Raw genomic sequence first — 19,604 nt, forward strand, 5'->3', positions numbered from 1 at the left:
TAGGATATGTAGTAATTGTGATTCAAAGGATCATTTTGTTAAGAAGTGCAAGACCCCAAGGAGTGCATGTGTGAACTATGGAAAGGCTGGTCATGTAGCAAGTAAGTGTTGAAGAATTAGATAGAAATAGGAGGGATTGGCTAGAGTAAGTGGGAGTGATGTGAAGGAAAACTTTGCATGGGGAGGGTTCAAAGGGGTGACCCCTCTAGTTGGAAAAGCACAGATGTTTTGAATGTAATAGAAGGGTTTGCATGTAGTGATATGAAATGGGAAAGAGATGACAAATTGTTTGATTATAAGGATTAAATGTAGACCCATGAGAATGGGTGTTTTAATTAATACTGGGTGTGGTGTGAAGATTGTGTATAGAAATGCTTTTGAAAGGTTACCTGAAGTGGATGGGCAGAAGACGTACAAAGGATTTGTGAGAGAAATTGGAGAGTTATGATTACTTGCTGTTACGAAAGTTGAAGAATCTGCACATTCACAAATCTCCCCTGATGCTGTAGAATCTGTCTAATATGTATATTCTATAAAATAGCGGTCAAAAGCCAGAGCTGCTCTTGGGCTACGACTGTTGATGGCGTACAGACACCACATTGTCCTGAAGAAAAATGGCTCCTGTGTCCGTGTGGGGATTACAGGTGTTCGAACATGCACACAGAACCGGATCACTACCCCCTTCCAAACATCGCCGACATGACCTCCTACTTGTTCAAAGCGAAAATTTCCTCCTCATTCAACCTCCTGAAAGGGTATTATCAAGTGCCCATGATCCCAGAAGACATTCCCAAGACCGCCATCACAATCACCTTCAGTACATATACCTTCAGTTACTCCTGTTTTGGCCTTCATATTGCTGTGGCCACTTTTCAATGCCACATGGATGGCATCTTAGGGAACCTCCCCTTCTGTGTCTGTTACATGGACGACATACTTGTCTTCTCTACCTCCAAAGAGGAACACCTCCGTCACCTACGCAACGTGCTCGACCGCCTATTATCATGCTCTAAGAACAAAGTATCATTCTTAAAGCACTGCATCACTACTGAAAGAGTCCACCCTCTCCCTGAGAAAGTAGCAGCCGTTTAGAACTTCCCCATGCCCTCAACTGTCAAAGCTCTGCAAGAATTCTTGGGTATGATCAACTATTATCACTGTTTTCTGCCAGCCATAGCCGCCACTCTCGCCACCCTCTACATCTCCCTCAAGACCAAGCCTAATGACCTGAAGTGGGGTCCCCTTCAAGAAGTGACCTTTTGCAATGCAAAGAATGCTCTATCACCCATTGCTGCTCTCACTCTTTGCATGCTACATCCACCTTTCCTTCTCTCCACCGTGTACCAACCGTGTGTCACACGATCGTACATAATTCATTTTGTATATATTATGCTTGTATCTTCGCTCTTCCCTCGCACTAAAAAGAACCAGAATAAACATGTCTGCGTTTCTCCTATGTAACATTGTCTGTTTCTCGAACACGTAATTTCCTGTTGCCTTGAGGTTTTGTATATAAAGGAGAGTGTGCTATAATAAATTAAATCAGTTGCTTTCACACTGCCTTTGAGTTCACAACCTTCTCTCGGCCCGTCACATTGGTGACCCCGGAAGTCGACTCGCTCCCACCGCCTTCCACCCCCACCCCCCTCGCCCCTCCATCGTTGGTACTATGACGGACTCTACAGAAGTTGGCGCTGCGGCTGCCCTATTGAAACTTTCACCGTTCGCCAGCGGAGAGGCGTTTGCTTGGTTTCAGCGTGCAGAAGTCCAGTTTCGCATCAAGGGCGTGACTCGCTCAACCACCAAAGCAGATTATGTTCTCGCGGCGATACCCGAGGACACCTTCCTGGAAATATCCGACTGGCTTTGTGAACAAGGAGACACGCCAATAGCGTATGACGCCCTCAAAACATACCTTCTGCAGCAGTACTCGCTGTCGCCAGCCGCCCGTGTAGCAAAGATTTTTCAGCTCTCGCAACAACCGTTGGGGGACCAAAGGGCTTCGCTTGCCCTCAGGGAAATGACCAGTATCGCTCGCCTTCAACCTTCCACAGACGGCTCTCCTCGTGAGGTGAACCTACTTCGTGCCCTTTGGATACGCCGTTTACCCGGACCTATACGCGCTGCCTTACCCGATGTCGATAATTTACCCATAAAGGACTTGATGACCAAAGCCGACGCCCTTATGGACAGCCACTTCAAGACCTCCATCAACGCCTCCACCCCTGACGAAGAGGATGCCTATTCAACGTCAACCGAAGCTGACATGAATGCCGTATGACATACACGCCTACACCGTGACGTGCCGAAGCAGCGACAAAGCCGCCCACCACCCACCAATCGCTCGCGCCCCAACAAACGACTTCTACAACCACTTACTACCTCCCATCCGCCGTAGTTTTGCTACTACCACTTCAGATTCGGGGCAACTGCGAAGAAATGTGCCGAGGATTGTCATTGGCCAAAAAACGTGTAAGTAGGCCATCGCTTGTGTTGGTGGCCTCCGGTGTTTCTAATCTTTTCTTTTTACATGATGCAGGAACGGGCGTGCGATTTTTGGTAGACACCGGTGCTTGTCGTTCTCTTTTGCCAAGGAAACTCTTCAAGACACGACGTAGTCTGTCTACATCTGCCGACGTCCGCTTGATAGCTGCCAACGGATCTGCGATACCCACCTACGGTTACGAGAACTTCCCATTATCGTTCAGAAACGGTAAATTCAATTGGAAGTTTCTCGTTGCTGACGTCACATTGCCAATCCTCGGTGCGGATTTCCTCTCTCATTTCCACCTTCTGGTCGATGTCGCCCACCGACGATTGGTCAACGCAAACTCGTACTTGTCGACACCTCTTCAACCCGCCCCCTCTAACCTCGCTCTCCACATTAGCGCACCCATGGATGCCTACGCCCACCTCCTCACGTCGTACCCAGAAGTTTTCCATCCAGAACTTCGCCAAATGCCCACGGTTCCTGCCAAGCACCATATTTATCACCATATCAAGATGACGTGACCCCCAGTCTTCGCAAAATTCAGACGTCTGGCACCGGAACGATTGGCAGCAGCCAAACAGACGTTCGCCGAAATGGAGGAAATGGGCCTTTGCCAAAAGGCCTCCAGCTCATGGTCGTCACCCTTACACATCGTTCTGAAGAAAGACAGCTCCCTCCGTCCGTTCGGGGATTACAGGCGCCTGAACATGCAAAAAGAACCGGATCACTACCCCCTCCCAAACATTGCCGACGTGACCTCCTACCTGCACAAAGCAAAGGTTTTCTCTACGCTCGACCTCCTGAAGGGGTATTATCAGGTGCCTATGAACCCAGAAGACATCCCCAAGACTGCCATCACCACTCCGTTTGGTACATACACCTTCAATTACTCCTGTTTTGGCCTTCGTAATGCTGGAGCCACGTTTCAACGTCTCATGGATGGCATCTTAGGGGACCTCCCTTTCTGTGTATGTTATGTGGACGACATACTTGTGTTCTCCTCCTCAAAAGAGGAACACCTCCGTCACCTGAGCATCGTGCTCGACCGCCTGCAACAAAACGGCCTTGTAGTCCGGTACGACAAGTGTACCTTTGGCGCCAACGAAGTGTCGTTCTTAGGGCACCGCATCACTCCTGAAGGAGTCCATCCCCTCCCTGAGAAGGTAGCAGCCGTTCAGAACTTCCCCGTGCCCTCGACCGTCAAAGCTCTGCAGGAATTCTTGGGCATGATCAACTATTATCACCGTTTTCTGCCAGCCATTGCCGCCACTCTTGCTCCCCTCTACGCCTCCCTGAAGGGCAAGCCAAAGGACCTGAAGTGGGGTCCCCTTCAAGAAGCAGCCTTCTGCAATGCAAAGAAGGCTCTATCAACTGTTGCGGCTCTCACTTTTCCTATCCCACATGCCCCTCTCCTTCTCTCCACCGATGCCAGCGACGTCGCTATTGGTGCAGTACTCGAGCAGGTAGTCAACGGCTCACCCCACCCATTGGCCTTCTTCAGCAAAAAACTGTCCGTCACTTTCACCATTTCTTAGAAGGTACGCCCTTTGTCATTCGCACAGACCACATGCCTCTGGTGCACGCCTTTACTCGACAGTCTGATGCCTGGTCCGCCCGGCAAAGCCAACATCTCTCAGCCGTGGCTGAATACAATTGCACCCTTCAATACGTCCCTGGGAAAATGAATCCCGTTGCTGATGCCCTGTCAAGAAACACGTTGGCTGCCGTTCAACTGGGATTGGATTACAACGACCTGGCTGAAGCCCAACGACAGGATCCAGAGTATCTAGCATGTAGGACATCCTGCACATCCCTCCGTTGGGAAGACTTCCCCATCGAAGACTCCAACACCACCCTCCTCTGTGACATCAGTACTGGTAGACCGCGACCTTGGATTCCTGCTCCCATGCGCCGACAGGTGTTTGATTTCATTCACGGCCTTTCACATCCCTCGTGCCATTCTACTGCACAGCTGCTGAAGGCAAAGTTCATTTGGCACGGCATTTCTAAGGATGCTAAGGATTGGGTACGCGCCTGTACTTCTTGCCAAACTTCCAAAGTACATCGACACACGGATTCAGGGGTGGGCACCTTTCCTCAACCTCAGCGTCGTTTCGCACACATTCACGTCGACGTTATAGGCCCCCTACCCACATCACAAGGACATCGTTACCTGTTTACCGTCATCGACCGCTCCACTCGTTAGCCTGAAGCCATTCCCATGGAAACCGCAACGTCCGCCTCATGTACATCTGCCTTACTCTCTGGATGGATTGCAAGATTTGGTATCCCTGAGCATATTACTTCTGACAGGGGAACCACTTTCACCTCTCAATTGTGGACATCATTAGCGAATCTCCTGGATATCACCCTACATCACACAACGGCCTACAACCCCGCTGCCAATGGAATGGTTGAACGTTTTCATCGCACCCTCAAAGCAGCTTTGATGTCTTGCTGCAAGGATTCCAACTGGTTTACTCAGCTTCCCTGGGTCCTCCTGGGATTAAGGACCACTCCTAAAGACACCCTCGACGTCTCGGCAGCTGAAATGGTGTATGGCAACCCGTTGGTCGTCCCTGCCGAATTTTTTCCTTCTACAACATCCTCCGACGATCTCCAGCGCATACGTCACGTCGTGGGAAAATTTACTCCATGCCGCCAGACTTACAAGCCCCCAGCGAAGCATCACATACCAACACACTTGCACTCTGCAACGCACATCTTCCTGCGCAACGACACTAGCAAGCCACCGCTAACGCCCCCTTACACGGGCCCTTTCCTTGTGATCCGCCGCAGTCCGAAAGCATTCCTACTAAACATTCGTGGCAAAGAAGACTGGGTCTCCATTGATCGTCTAAAACCTGCTTATCTTCTGCCAGATGACCCGCCTACAGTTCGCCTCTCTAGATCAGGGCGCCCTATTTAACATGTACAGTATGTCATTTTTAGGGGGGGAGCCATGTACCAACCGTGTGTAACACGATCGTACATAATTCATTGTGTATATATAATGCTTGTATCTTCGCTCTTCCCTCGCACTAAAAAGAACCAGAATAATCATGTCTGTGTTTCTCCTATGTATCATTGTCTGTTTCTCGAACATGTAATTTCCTGTTGCCTTGAGGTTTTGTATATAAAAGAGAGTGTTCCCTTCATAGTTCCTACTGCAAATGCACCTAATACAACCACTTGCAACAACCAAAACACCCAGGTAAAAGTGCTCCAATGGAATATTTGTGGACTTCAAAACAAGCTTGCATTTCTTCAGTCTCAAACCTCAGTGAAAAACCCTGACATTATCATACTGCAAGAAACTCTGCTTAATGAGAACATACCATTCACGTTCTCAGGATACAAAGTATACACAACGTATCAATCACCAACGACAAGAGGACTGACTACCCTCATTAAAAGCAGCATCCCCTCCAAACTACTACCAAGCATAGACTGTGGGACAGAGGCAGAGACGCTTAGTGTCCAGATATCTCTCCTAGCCACAATGCTAACAGTCCACAACATATACAAATCCCCAGCAAAAAATATTGATGCCGAGGCATTCTTTGCAGCAGCCTCCAATGAAGACTCAACTATTGCAGGCGACTTTAATGCTCATCATCAGTTCCTGAACTCAATATCAGAAACAAATCAAACTGGTAGACACTTGCATGCCCTACTGCAAGAATATCCTGATGTAGCACTGCTCAACAACGTCACAGAAGCCCCCCATCTAAAAGGAGGTCGTCTAGATCTTACCTTCTTATCCAGTGCCATACAAAGAGGAGCCAAATGGCAACCACATCCTGTACTAATCAGTGATCACTTTGCCATTGAAGTAACACTCGAATTGCAGAAATACCTACCTCCTCCTCCGCCCCCAAAAAGGTGGAACCCAGAGTTTGCTACCTGGGAAAAATTCAAAACAGCCATGACAGAGTGAGCTCTGGAATATATCAAACACGCGCACAATGATATCTCCACCCTATCTACCGACTTCAGCAAACAACTAGAGGTAGCAGCCAGTGTATCCATGCCACAAAAAAAGTACTCTGAGAAGAAACATGCAGATGCCTGGTACTATAACAGCCGCATCAAAGAAATGAATGCCAGAATAAACAGGACCAGGAAACTCCTCAGAAGACACAGAACCGATGAACTACATAATCTACTTGTAGAGATCATCAAGCATTCTGTACAAGTATCACTGGAAGTTAAACTAGACAAATGGTACTCATGGTGCAACGAGGTCAACTTCAGCACATCCCTAGCCAAAATATGGGGCTGGTTTAACAAAGTCTCTGGGAAATACAATACACCCAGAGTTACACACCCAGACCCATTAGCTGAAGCCAAGAGGATTGCTAACAACTTTGCGGACAGAGCAAAAAGCATCAATCTACCTCTGCCAACCATCAACAGGCAGAGAACTCTGCTCCCAATCAGGAACAACATCACAGAGGCCGCCTGCAACAAGGTAGATGACACTGATCACCCCTATACCATGGAGGAACTAAATACAGCCCTATCAAAAGGCAGGAAGGACACTGCCCCTGGAGCCGATCTCATCACATACAGCATGCTGAGGAACATGGGAAACCATGATAAATTGGTCTACCTGCATCTGATAAACAGGACACACACGGACAGACTACGTCCAACCACATGGAACCAGCAGGAAACCAAACCTATTCCAAAACCTAAGGAGCCAAGTACCTACCGACCTATAGCTTTGATAAGCTGCATAGAGAAAGTAGCTGAGAGAATGGTACTCAATAGACTGCAGTGGAAAATAGGCCAACTACATCATCGCCTATATGCCTACAGAAATGGCATAGGCACTCAAGTATGCATCACAGATGTCCTCTCAACAATTAACGACAAAAAAGCTTTTGTCATATTCCTTGATCTCGAGAAAGCCTTTGAGCTAGCCAGCTCCCTAGCTATACTCTTCACACTTGTCGAAAAGATAGTGAAAGGACACTTACTGGCCTGGACTCGAAACTATACACAAAACCGAGAGTCCAGAGTCACTTTCCAAGGAAAAACCACTGAGTTCATCCCCTTAGAAAACGGAACACCACAAGGAGGCATACTCAGCCCCTACCTGTTCAATCTACTAATGGAGAACTTAGCCACTCTAAAACTCCCAAAAGGAGTGGAGATTTTCATATATGCAGATGACATATGCATAGTATGCCCAAATAAAGCTCATGCCAGAAATATCACTCAAAAAGCACTTGACATGATGCAAGCCAAATGCAATGATCTTGGCCTAAAGATCAACACCAACAAAACCAAAGCAATGGCTATAAAACGATCGTAAAACCTTCAAAACTTCACACTGAGAGGTGAGGACATGGAATGGGTGAGTCAATTCATGTACCTTGGGGTAATCATTAGCAAAACCCTGTCAGCAGCCAATGAAGTAACCTACCTCAGAGAGAAGACAAAAATCCGTCTATCAGCCATGAAACGCATGACCTCCCTTAAACAAGGAGTATCGAACAACCTCCTAAGGCTGTTTTACCTACAAGCAATTCGATCCCACATTGACTATGCAGCCCCCACACTTACTGCATTGACCGACACTCAAAAAGCATCATTAGAAGTAGTCCAAAATAATGCCATGAGACTCATCAGTGGCTCTCCAATGTGGACAAGACTCTGCCTACTCAGAGCAGAAACTAACCTAATCTCCCTGTCAGCCAGGATTGACATCAGGAATAGCAGCATTATATTCAAGTCAATCATCGCAGACAGAAAAAGCCCACTCAACGATAGAATAAAAAGGCTTCTACCTCTTGCTGAAGAACTAGATCCACCCAGCTCCCATGCAAAGAAACTACTGGATACACTCAGAAGAATGCAGATGCAAAACGAGGCTCACAAAATCAAGGGACAACAAATGTATGAAGGCTACATCCCTCCTGCCCCCTGGGCATGTAATCCCATCAAATACAACTTCACTATCCTACCAGTAGCAAGCAAGGCTCTCTGCGCACCAGAGCAACTCAATGCAGCTGCAAAAAATGCAATTAGGAACACACCTGCGCCTCACACCTATTACACAGATGGATCAGTTGACCGTGCAATCCCTGCAGCCGCGGCTGCAGTTATCTCTACATCAGTATATAAAGCAAACTGGAGACTTTCCAACCATGCCTCCACACTGCAAACTGAACTAGTGGCCATTGCAAAAGCCCTAGAACACTCTGCCAATCAACAAAACGGGAACACAACGATCCATACAGATTCCAGAGGAGCCACGATGGCCCTCAGCAACAAGGAACCTACAGAGAATGTGCACCTCATCACTGCAATTAAATTCTTAGCCCTGCTCCACCAAAGAAACAACAGGCAAGTCACCTTGAATTGGATACCAAGTCATACAGGAATCTCTGGCAACGACGAGTCCGACCACCTAGCTAAATCGACCTTAATGTGCCAAACTATTAGCATTACTCTGCAACAGTCATTAAAATCCATTCAAAATAAAATGACTACCTACTGCAACATCCAAAAGACTAGTGAAGTTAGAAGAGCCTTCCTTGATGGCTCAAGGTCTGCAAAGTGGTACATTGAAGCTACAAACATACTACCACACCCAATTGCAAAACAAACACCTCGCCAGGACGCAGTAATTATTTGCAGACTGCGACTAGGATATCTATGTAACTGGCAAATCATCTTAGATAATGGCCAAGACCCTGCAGCACAGCATAGACCAATCAGACCATGCAAGTACTGTAATCAGGACACAGAAGAACCTCTACAGCACTATCTGCAGCAATGTGTCAGGAAACAATCCTGCTTCGGCAGGATCTCAATCCCAACACTCCTGCTACTGCAACAGAAATTGTCAAGCATATCATCGACAATCACAACAACCTCTCAGCCTTTCTACGGAGTTACCCTCCACCGAGATAACGTTGTAACAAAGTCAACGTAAAATCCAACCGGCAATTAAAAGAAACCTAATCCTCTCTGCAATTCCTGTGCTGGGAGCTGGGGGATTGCTGGCGGCTGCGGCCATATCTTTCTCTCCTCTCGGCTGGCGACCCGTCGTCCCACAGGCGGCCCGTGTTGCCTGTCTGGGGGTGTGGCCGGGGTCGTCGGCGGTCTTTTTGACTTCCAGCACATCTTCCCCTCCTCTCGGCTGGCAGCCCGTTGTCGCACAGCGGCCTGTGTTGTCGGTCTGGGGGTGGGGCAGGGATCGCGGGGGTCTTTTTGACCTCCAACACATTTTTCTTTCCCTCAGATGGCAACCCGATGTCGCACAGCGGCCTGTGTTGCCTTCTACACCTTCATCTCTCTTTGCTTGTCTCAAAAATAATCTTTATTTTTACGTTTTTTTTTTCTCTTTCCTTTTTTTTTATTATTTACAGGTACAGGAATTTTGTATTCCACCCTATCTCTACCACTAAAACCGCTATAACTCCTCCTCTTCAGCTCTCTCCTACTCAGCTGAAATCTCACACTATCCCTCTATCTCACAACTTAAGCTTAAACCACTATGAAGTTTTTCACTTCACCTATATCAACTTCTCTGACTACAAACTTTCAACTCCTTCCCGATCTCTCCTACTTATCGGGACTTGCTACTATAACTCTTTCTCTCTAACTCAGACTGGAGCCAGTGGGCTCATAGGAAGATATTCCACAGTCAATCACTCTTTTCTCAAACATCCCATCACCACCCAAAACCTATCCCAATATCCTAAAATAAATGTTGCAGAATATCCCCTACCCAACTACCTATCCTACCTAAACACCTACGGGCTGCAAGATTGCAAAAGCCCGTGTCTGGCCAAAAGGGCCAGGCAATCTTCAACAGAACAACAACATAATAAATTAACTCGGTTGCTTTCACATCGCCTTTGAGTTCACAACCTTCTCTCGGCCCGTCACAACCGATACCAGCAACATCACTATTGGTGCAGTCTTTGAGCAGGTGGTCAACAGCTTGACCCATCCAATGGCTTTCCTCAGTAGAAAGCTGTCCATGGCAGAATCCAGCTACTCTACCTTCGACCGGGAATTTTTGGCACTGCACTTGGCTGTCCGTCACTTTCACCACTGCTTAGAAGGAATGCCCTTTGTCATTCGAAAGACCACATGCCACTGGTACATACCTTCACTCGACAGTCTGACGCATGGCCCGCACGTCAACGCCGACATCTCTCTGTCGTGGCTGAATACAATTGCACCCTTCAACACGTCCCTGGAAAAATTAATCCCATTGCCGATGCCCTGTCAACAAGCACATTGGCCGCCATTCACCTGGGATTGGATTACAGCGCCTTGGTAAAAGTCGCAAAAAAAGACCCAGAGTACCAAGCTTGTAGGACATCATTCACATCCTTCCTTTGGGAAGACGTCCCCATTGACGACTCTAATGCCACCCTCCCCTGTGATGTCAGTACCGGTAGACCAAGACCATGGTTACTTGTTCCCATGTGCCAGCAGGTGTTTAATTTCCTTCATGGCCTTTCACATCCCTCTCATAGTTCTACTGCACAGCTACTGAAGACAAAGTTCATTTGGCATGCATTAATAAGGGTGCTAAGGATTGGGTCTGCCCCTGTACTTCATGCCAAACTTCATAAGTACATCGACACATGGATTCAGCAGCGGGCACCTTTCCTCAACTTCAGCATCGTTTTGCCCACTTTCATGTCGATGTAGAAGGCCTCCTACCCACATCACAAGGACATCGTTACTTGTTTACCAATACTGACTGCTCTACTCATTTGTCTGAAGCCATTTCCATGGAAACTGCAGCATCCGCCTCATGTACATCTGCCTTACTCTCAGGGTGGATAGCGATATTCAGTATCCCTGAGCATATTACTTCTGGCAGGGGTACCACTTTCACCTCTCAATTGTGGACATCATTAGTGAATCTCTTGGGAAGAACCCTACATCAGACAACCTCCTACAACCCTGCTGCCAACAGAATGGTTGAACGTTTTCATCGCACCCTCAAAGCAACTTTGATATCCCACTGCAAGTACTTCAACTGGTTTACTCAACTTCCCTGGATCCTCCTGGCATTAAGAACCACTCCTAATGGCTCCCTGGATGTCTCAGCAGCTGAAATGATGTGTGACAACTCAGTCATTTTTACCAAATGTTTTCCTTCTACAACCTCCTCCGATAATCTCCAACGCCTATGTCATATTGCGGGAAAATTTATTCCTTGCCGCCAGACTTAAATGCCCCCACCAAAGCAACACATATTGTTTTCCTGCACAACGATTCTAGCAAGCCACCGCTAACGCATGCTTACACGGGCCCTTTCCTTGTGATTAATCGTGCACAGTAAGCAATCTTAAATAACTTTCATGTCAAAGAAGACTGGGTCTCCATTTATCACCTAAAACCTGCATATCTCCTGCCAGATGACCCATCTACAGTACGCCTTCTAGAGCAGGGCGCCCTATTACACATGTATGTCCTTTTTAGGGGGGGAGCCATGTACTGCACGTGTTTCACCCACGTTCGTACATTGTAAGGGTTTTGATTTTTTATCTTATCACTCTCTCTTCCCTGCACTGTTAATAGACCAACCTGTGTTATCATACTAGCTCATGTTTTATCATGTTTGAATTTCTTTTGAAGTACTTGCTCGCAAGTCACTGTATATAAACTCAATGATTGTTTAATAAAGTTTATTTGCATTCTCCTTGCCTCTCAGTTACAAACCAACTGCTCAGTGACACACAAGATAATTCGAGTAGACATTCCCTCTCACCAGACTCTGAAAAGAGGATAATCTGTAGAGGACATAGATTTTGACTTTAGTAATCTTTCCTGTGGGGAATTAGTAAGAAATAAAGAGCTTTGACTTTGGCCACCTATAAAAAAATAAAAAAGTGAGGAAGTGGCAATGTATGTTTTCTCCTTTGGACAGCCCAAAAGCCTCACCTTAGATTGGGACAACTATATATAGTAATATATGTTAGGTAGAGGGATATTCCAAGACATGTAATTAACAGTATATTGTATTGGACAAGGTCACATTGTTGCTTGGGAGAAAGTTAAGTTGACAGTAAACATAGTGGAAACTGCTACCTTGCAATTGGATTATTTAACAACTGCAAGGGCATGTGATCATAAAAACCCTCTGCCAAATCATTAACCATGCCTGATGCTATTAGAAATGTGGAAGCGGCTAACGGATCCCCTGTAAGCGATGCTCATCAGGATCACCCTACTAGCATGATAAATAGACGAGAGGTACTGTAGGGTTGTCTACTGCGGCCAAAGAAGCAAGTGACAGAATGGAAGATCAGAGCAGATACTTGGAATGTCGGTACACTAACAGGAAGATTATGGGAAATAGTGGATGTGATAGAGAGGAGGATAGATGTCCTGTGTGTGCAGGAGACAAGATGGGAAGGAAATTGAACTCGAGAGATAGAAAAAGGGTACAAGCCATATGACATCAGGTCAAGAGAGGGAAGAAATGAAATAGGGATCATAATAGGTAATAACTGAAGGAAAAAGTGGTAAAAGTAAAGAGAATAAATGATAGGCTTTGAAAGATTCCAATGATAATAGGGATCAAATAGTAAATAAAATTTCAGCATGTGTCCCTCAGATGAGTTCCTAAGAATAAGAAAAAGATTTATTTAGACAAGAGTTTGAGGCAGCTATTGGAATACAAGAAAGAGGAAGAGACGCTCATCACAGGAGCATAGATGAATGGCAGAGTGAGGAAAAGAAGGGATGGATATGAGGAAGTACATGGAGACCATGGGTTTGGAATTAAAAATGAAAATGGGGAATATTGTATTAGAAATGACTCAGAGTTTTGAACTGGCGTGTATTCTGAAGTTGGCTAAGCACCTGATAACCTATGAAAGTGGAGGAGTATAAAGCCAAACAGATTACATCCTGGTTAAAGGAATTGATGAAAGCAATGCAATGAACTGTAAAGTGATTTTAGGGGAAGCATATGTTAAACAACATAGACTGGTAGTGATGGATTTTAAAATGAGAAGTAGAAAACCCAAGATGAGAAAGAGGAGGCAAGAATTAAGGTTTGGGACCTAAAAGGAGAAAAGGGTGAGAGATTTAGAAGAATTTGGTGAGAGAGAGAGAGAGAGAGAGAGAGAGAGAGAGAGAGAGAGAGAGAGAGAGAGAGAGAGAGAGAGAGAGAGAGAGAGAGAGAGGGGGGGGGGGGATTGTAAAGGTTCCATTTAGAGAGAAAACAGGGTAACAGAGTGGAAATTATCTGGGTGAGCATGAAAGAAATATGTGTAGGGGAGAAAGAGGAATTATTGGGAAGAACCAGCAGATAGGGTGTGTCAAAAGGAGAAAAGTGGTGGTGGAACAGAGATGTGCAACAGTCAGTTAAAAGAAAATTAAAGGCATTTAGAGACTGGAAAGTAAGGGAGGCACAGGGGGAGAGGAACTGTACAGAGAAGAAGAAAACGATTCTAGGAGGAAAGTAGGTATAGCTATTGTATAGTATAACAAATGAATGAAAGGCTAGGAACAAGGGAAAGAGAAAAGGATATGTATAAGGCAACTCCAGCATTTGAGGTAATTTGGATTTATCAAGGATAGACATGGAAATATTTTACATAGAGATGAAGACATTAGGAGGAGATGGAGAAAATATCTTGAACAACTATTGTATATTGAAATTGAGAGAAAGAAGCTCAAAGAAACACAAAGGGTGGAGGGGCCAGTGATGGCGATACAAAAGTTAAATGAAAAATGGTAAAGCACTGGGTCCATCAGAGTTAGAAACTGGTCAAGACTCTAGCTGTGTGTGATACTGCCACATACATCCATGCGATAAATGGAATGGGGGGTGACAAATTAAACTAGTAGGTTCTTTAAAATCTTGTATAATGAAGATGTACGGACATAAATATGATAGCAGCTGGAAGCAGGTCCATGCTCGTCACTACAGTGACCACTGGACAACGACTGACTACTACTATATGCACATGGCGGAAAGAAAAGCAGTGTTGACAAATATAATTACATTGTTGCCACGATGCATAATGAAAAAGTGGTCTTACAGTACATGTAATGGGAAAGGATAAATGGAAATAAATATTCTTCTACAAAATAATAATAAAGCAAATGTACATTAATGTTCATAAACTGTACGTAATGTAAATAATATACAGCATAACATTAGATATCTATACACTAGCTACAGAGGGGGAAAAGGGCATGCTGGATATATTACGAGCAATATGAGAAGAGGAAATAATGTCTAAAGACTGGGAGGAGAGTCTATTGATAAAGTAGAAATGTGATGTCATGAAATGCGGTAACTATAGGGGAATTAAACTAACAGAGCATGGTTTGAAAGTTTTTGAGAGGGTGCAAGATGAGAAATGGTAAAGCATGGGAAACAGTAGTATAGATTCATTAGGGGGAGGGTGGCTGTGGATGCAATCTATATAGTAAGACAGCTACAAGAAAAGAGGCTAGAGTTAGACCAAAAACTCTTCTTTGCTTTTGTAGATCTAGAGAAGGCTTATGATATAAAACCAAAAGAATTATGTTTTGGTGTTTAAGGAAGAGGAAATTCCAGAAAAAAAAAATTGGTTAGAATGGCATGAATGATGTACAAAAGAACAAGGATAAAAGTAATAACAGCTGTTGGGAAAACGAAAACCTTTGAAGTTAGTGTTGGATTAAACCAGGGGTCAACATTGAGTCCCTTTTTATTTTGGTGGTCATGGTTGTATTAATTGAAGAGATCAGAAATGAAGAGTTGTGGGAGTTGCTATATGCAGAGAATTTAGTGATTACAGCTGAAAGTGAGGAAGACTTTCAAAGAAGGTTGTAGAGTGACAAGAGACTCTGGCTTGAAAGTAAATCTGGATAAGACAAACTATGGTGAGCAATAAGGAAGGTAGGGATAGGATAGGCATGCATGAAAGTAGAGGCTCGGTTATAAAACAGGTGGAATAATTTAAGATACTTGGAATGCGCTAAAGTCAGGAGGGAGGATGTATCACTGAAATTGAGAATAGGATAAAAACAACCCAGGGGAAGTGGAGGGAGGTAGCCAGAGCGGTATGTGATAAGAAAGTGCTAATTAAGCAAAAAGTCAAGATCTACGGTATAATAATAAGATCAGTGTTAATGTACGAATCGGAAACGTAGGCTCTAAGACGAAAATAGGAAACAAACTGAAGTATATTTGGATGGACACGAAACTCAGATAGATCCTTCCTGAATTACTTTATCTTCAAGTCTAACGTATAATAATATACAGTTTAAAAGAAGACAAGATAGTTAACAAGGTAGTTATGCTTAATGAGTGGTAAGTATCTGTAAACACAAATATAACCTCTGGTAATTGGTAGTTATAAACATAAATACCTAACACAAACCTTGAGAGAACATAGATGAGAATGCTGGGGTGAATTATGGGAATATCACTGCTTGAAAGAACATAAAATTATGAAATAAGAAGAATGGCAGGCTAGTTAAAATTACACAGGCGATAAGAGTGTTACGACTGAGATTTGTGTGGGCACCTGCTGAGGATGGATGGAGGGGAGAGAGTGAGGAAGGCTTGGGAGAAGCTGTTAGGGGGAGAGGATCGAGAGGGAGGCAGAATTGGATGGCGAAACAAGGTAAGTAATTAGTATATGAGTATATGCCATTTTGTTTTTTGGGGATTAATATTTTTGATGCAGTCAATCTAGCTGATTTTTTGGCTGAACCTCAAACATTGCTGACAAAGGTTTTTAACTTCGATATTGGGCATGAATAACCTCTTTCTCGGATAAAAAAAAAGTTTACCAAAATTAACCTTGCGGAAAGGGGTCTATGGTGTCGAGAAAATTCGTAGAAAATGTGTCGAGAAAAATCGATGTCGTGGTTTTGGTATGTGACTTTTGTCCGCTAGTGGGTACCATATACTATATATATATATATATATATATATATATATATATATATATATATATATATATATATATATACATATATATATATATATATATATATATATATATGTATATATATATATATATATATAGATATATATATGTGTGTGTATACTACATATATATACATATATATATATATATATATATATATATATATATATATATATATATATATATATATGTATATATATATACATGTGTATATATATATATATATATATATATATGTGTGTGTGTATATATATATATATATATATATATACACATATATATAAATATATATATATATATATGTATATATATATATATATATATATATATATATATATATATATATATATGTATGTATATATATATATATATATATATATATATATATATATATATATATATATACATATATATAATGCCAAATACTTCAAAAATACCAAATGTAGCAATGTGAAATTGGATAAAACCAACAGTTTTCATAAATTTAAATATAATAATAACTTCTGATGCCTTATTTTTGTCTCTTTTGATGTATTACCGTAAGAGCTTAATAATCCGTGATATTCTAAATTCACGTTGGCCAAAGTGAAGTACCGATAACTATGGATGCTGACAAGTGTGCTATTTACAACAATGAACTGTCCAGTAACTAAGAAACATTCATCGTCAGCCAGAAGGGAATCTATTCCATTAACAGAGCTTCTGAACAACGCTGAGAGAAGATCATAATTCGGATTGGTCAACGTCTTCACAAGAAATGCAGACAGCTTTGGATCAACCCCAAATACATAGAAATTGACCGTAAAAACAGGTCCACCCATGATGAAATGCCATCCCATGCAAACCGCTCTTTATGTGTGCTTAACTTTAAGGAACATTGTCTTTTATGTGGCTCTGGAGCAAAATCTGATAGAAAGAAAAGATGTGTTAAAATTTTGTGAGAAAGTCCGAAAAAAATTATGGCTGGGAATCCACTGTTGAAGGTAGAATAGCCGACCTTGTTTCAGAACAAGCACCTTATCACAGAACATGTTTTGCAAACTTTGATTCCAATAAAAAAATTCCTAAGGCAATCTCTTCTGTTGATTCTTCTAAGAAACAAAAAGTTGGCATTTCTGGAAGTTGCTAATTATTTGTAGCAAAATGACGAGGAGCAACTCACTATTGTCGATCTTGTTAAGAAAATCGAGGAAATTCTCGAGGACACTGGCTTTGAACCATACAGTCTCTCATACATGAAATTTCGATTGCTAGAACATTGCAAAGACAAAATCATTGTGACTGAAATTAATGGGAAACATAATGTTGTTACATTCTTAAGTACAGCAAAATGTATTCTCCATGAATTCTATGAATAGAGCCGCTCAACAGAAAATTCAGAATCAGAGGCCATTAGAATCATAGAGACAGCAGCCAAGCTTATCAAGAATGACAAAGGGTAGTCTCCACCTTGCAAGGGTGATTTTTGCCAATTTTTTTTCTTTGCTAAAAGTCTTCCTTTTGCCTATCAGAAGGCCGTGATATGTGTAGAATTCATCTCCAGCCTCTATAAAGCCCCCCATGGTCATCAACGCCCCCCTTATGTTAATAGTAAAAATAAGAAATATCATTAGTAATTGTCTAATTTTTATAGTTTACCTCTTAAAAATTGTTCAAAGTCGTTTTCTAATATCAGTGTCATCAAAGAAGATGAACTCAGGGGTGACTGATTTTATATCCAATATTTCTGTCATCAGACAAAAATCGTAATTTCTCGTTTTTTTCTTTTTCGGGAGAGGGGTGTATTTCTTTGCTTGTCCTGCTCTTATGCCTTAAGTAATATAATATTTAGATGTTTTATGCTATCAAGTGACATAATACCTACAAATACACACAAGGTTTTTTTCCCTAAATCGAGATTTTAATTTTTGGTGAATATTTATTTTCTAGGTTTCCCTCCATCATCGGCTTGGCTTTCACTAAAGTTATTGCTCGTTTTTTCTTGCTGTGTGCTTATTTACTGTTCGATTTTGATAAAACTTTGTGTGCTTGTTCCAGGTGGATAAACAAACATGCCCACAGAACGAAATTTCAATTCAAGACAGTAGTTTCGCACTGGTCACCAAATAACATTTAAGTCGCTAGCTCCGATTTTCACATTTTTATTCATAAAATCCTTTATTTTCCCTGTAGGATGATAAAACTTACAGAGGATATGCCTTATTATAGTGCTAATAATGCCTGAAAATTTCATTAGCGTGTCTTGATTAGTGTATTTTTGCGATTCTTGAATATTGTTTTTCTTTCTCAGGAAGATATTTGCAGGCAAAGACAATAATTTGAAACTTGCATCAGTTGGTCAAGCGATAATGCAGGATGCTAGACCCAGAGTTCTACATCCAGTGTTCATGGAATTGGGAAGGCAGCGTCCCTTCGAAAGGTGATGAACAATAGAAACTTCCTCAAACTGGCAGAAGTGTTTGGCAAGGATAGCAGTGCAGAAGAGGTTATTGAAGCTGGGGAGAAGGCTTTAGTGTCCCTGTACAATGGTAATGATGGGGAGAACATCAATCATCTCCGACTGAGGCGCTTAAGGAAAAGGTTACAAAAAGCTCAAAGTATGTTGAGGTCAAATCATTGCCACCAACAAGAGCAGCTACGAAATTCCCCAGCCTTCGAGTTTACTTCCAAATTCAGGAATGGAAAGGTAGAAACCAGCTAAAACCTGGTAAATTACAACCAATCAAGACTGACTTGCCAGTTGGTCCTGTAAATTTGATGGTTATAATTAGGTGTAACTGTGCTTCAGGGTATACTACAGCAAGATACAGTTGCAGGAAACATGGCATTCACTGTTCAAACTTGTGTGGTAATTGCAAAGGCCTCCACTGCACCAACTCACCACAGCCAGATCTTGATGATGATGAATACCTTTGACTAGTTCTTGACAAGAAATGTTCTTTGGTCCGTTCATGAACTTGTTCTGTGGTGATTATGCAAGAGCCTTGCCCCAGCATTCACCCAACTGACCATTCCTTTATTGTAAATTGTACTTATTTTGTACCTATTTTTTATGAAATGTCAGGAATTAATGTGAAAATTGTTGCCTTGAAAAAGGCTACTTAGTCTGTTTTTGTACCTTTTATATTCATATTTGTATAAAATAAAATAAAAGCATGAAAACAATGGTAGGGACTAGTAATTTTCTG

At 42.9% G+C, this 19,604-nt stretch overlaps 1 protein-coding gene across 2 annotated transcripts in view; it reads right to left on the bottom strand.

Moving 5' to 3' along the window:
- The window catches only part of LOC137640480 (receptor-type tyrosine-protein phosphatase kappa-like), a 165,536-nt gene that overhangs the window by 104,643 nt on the left and 41,289 nt on the right, over positions 1-19,604 (bottom strand). The window lies entirely within an intron of this gene.

The sequence above is a fragment of the Palaemon carinicauda genome, chromosome 5 (genome assembly GCF_036898095.1).
Source record: "Palaemon carinicauda isolate YSFRI2023 chromosome 5, ASM3689809v2, whole genome shotgun sequence".
NCBI classification, from domain to species: Eukaryota; Metazoa; Arthropoda; class Malacostraca; order Decapoda; family Palaemonidae; genus Palaemon; species Palaemon carinicauda.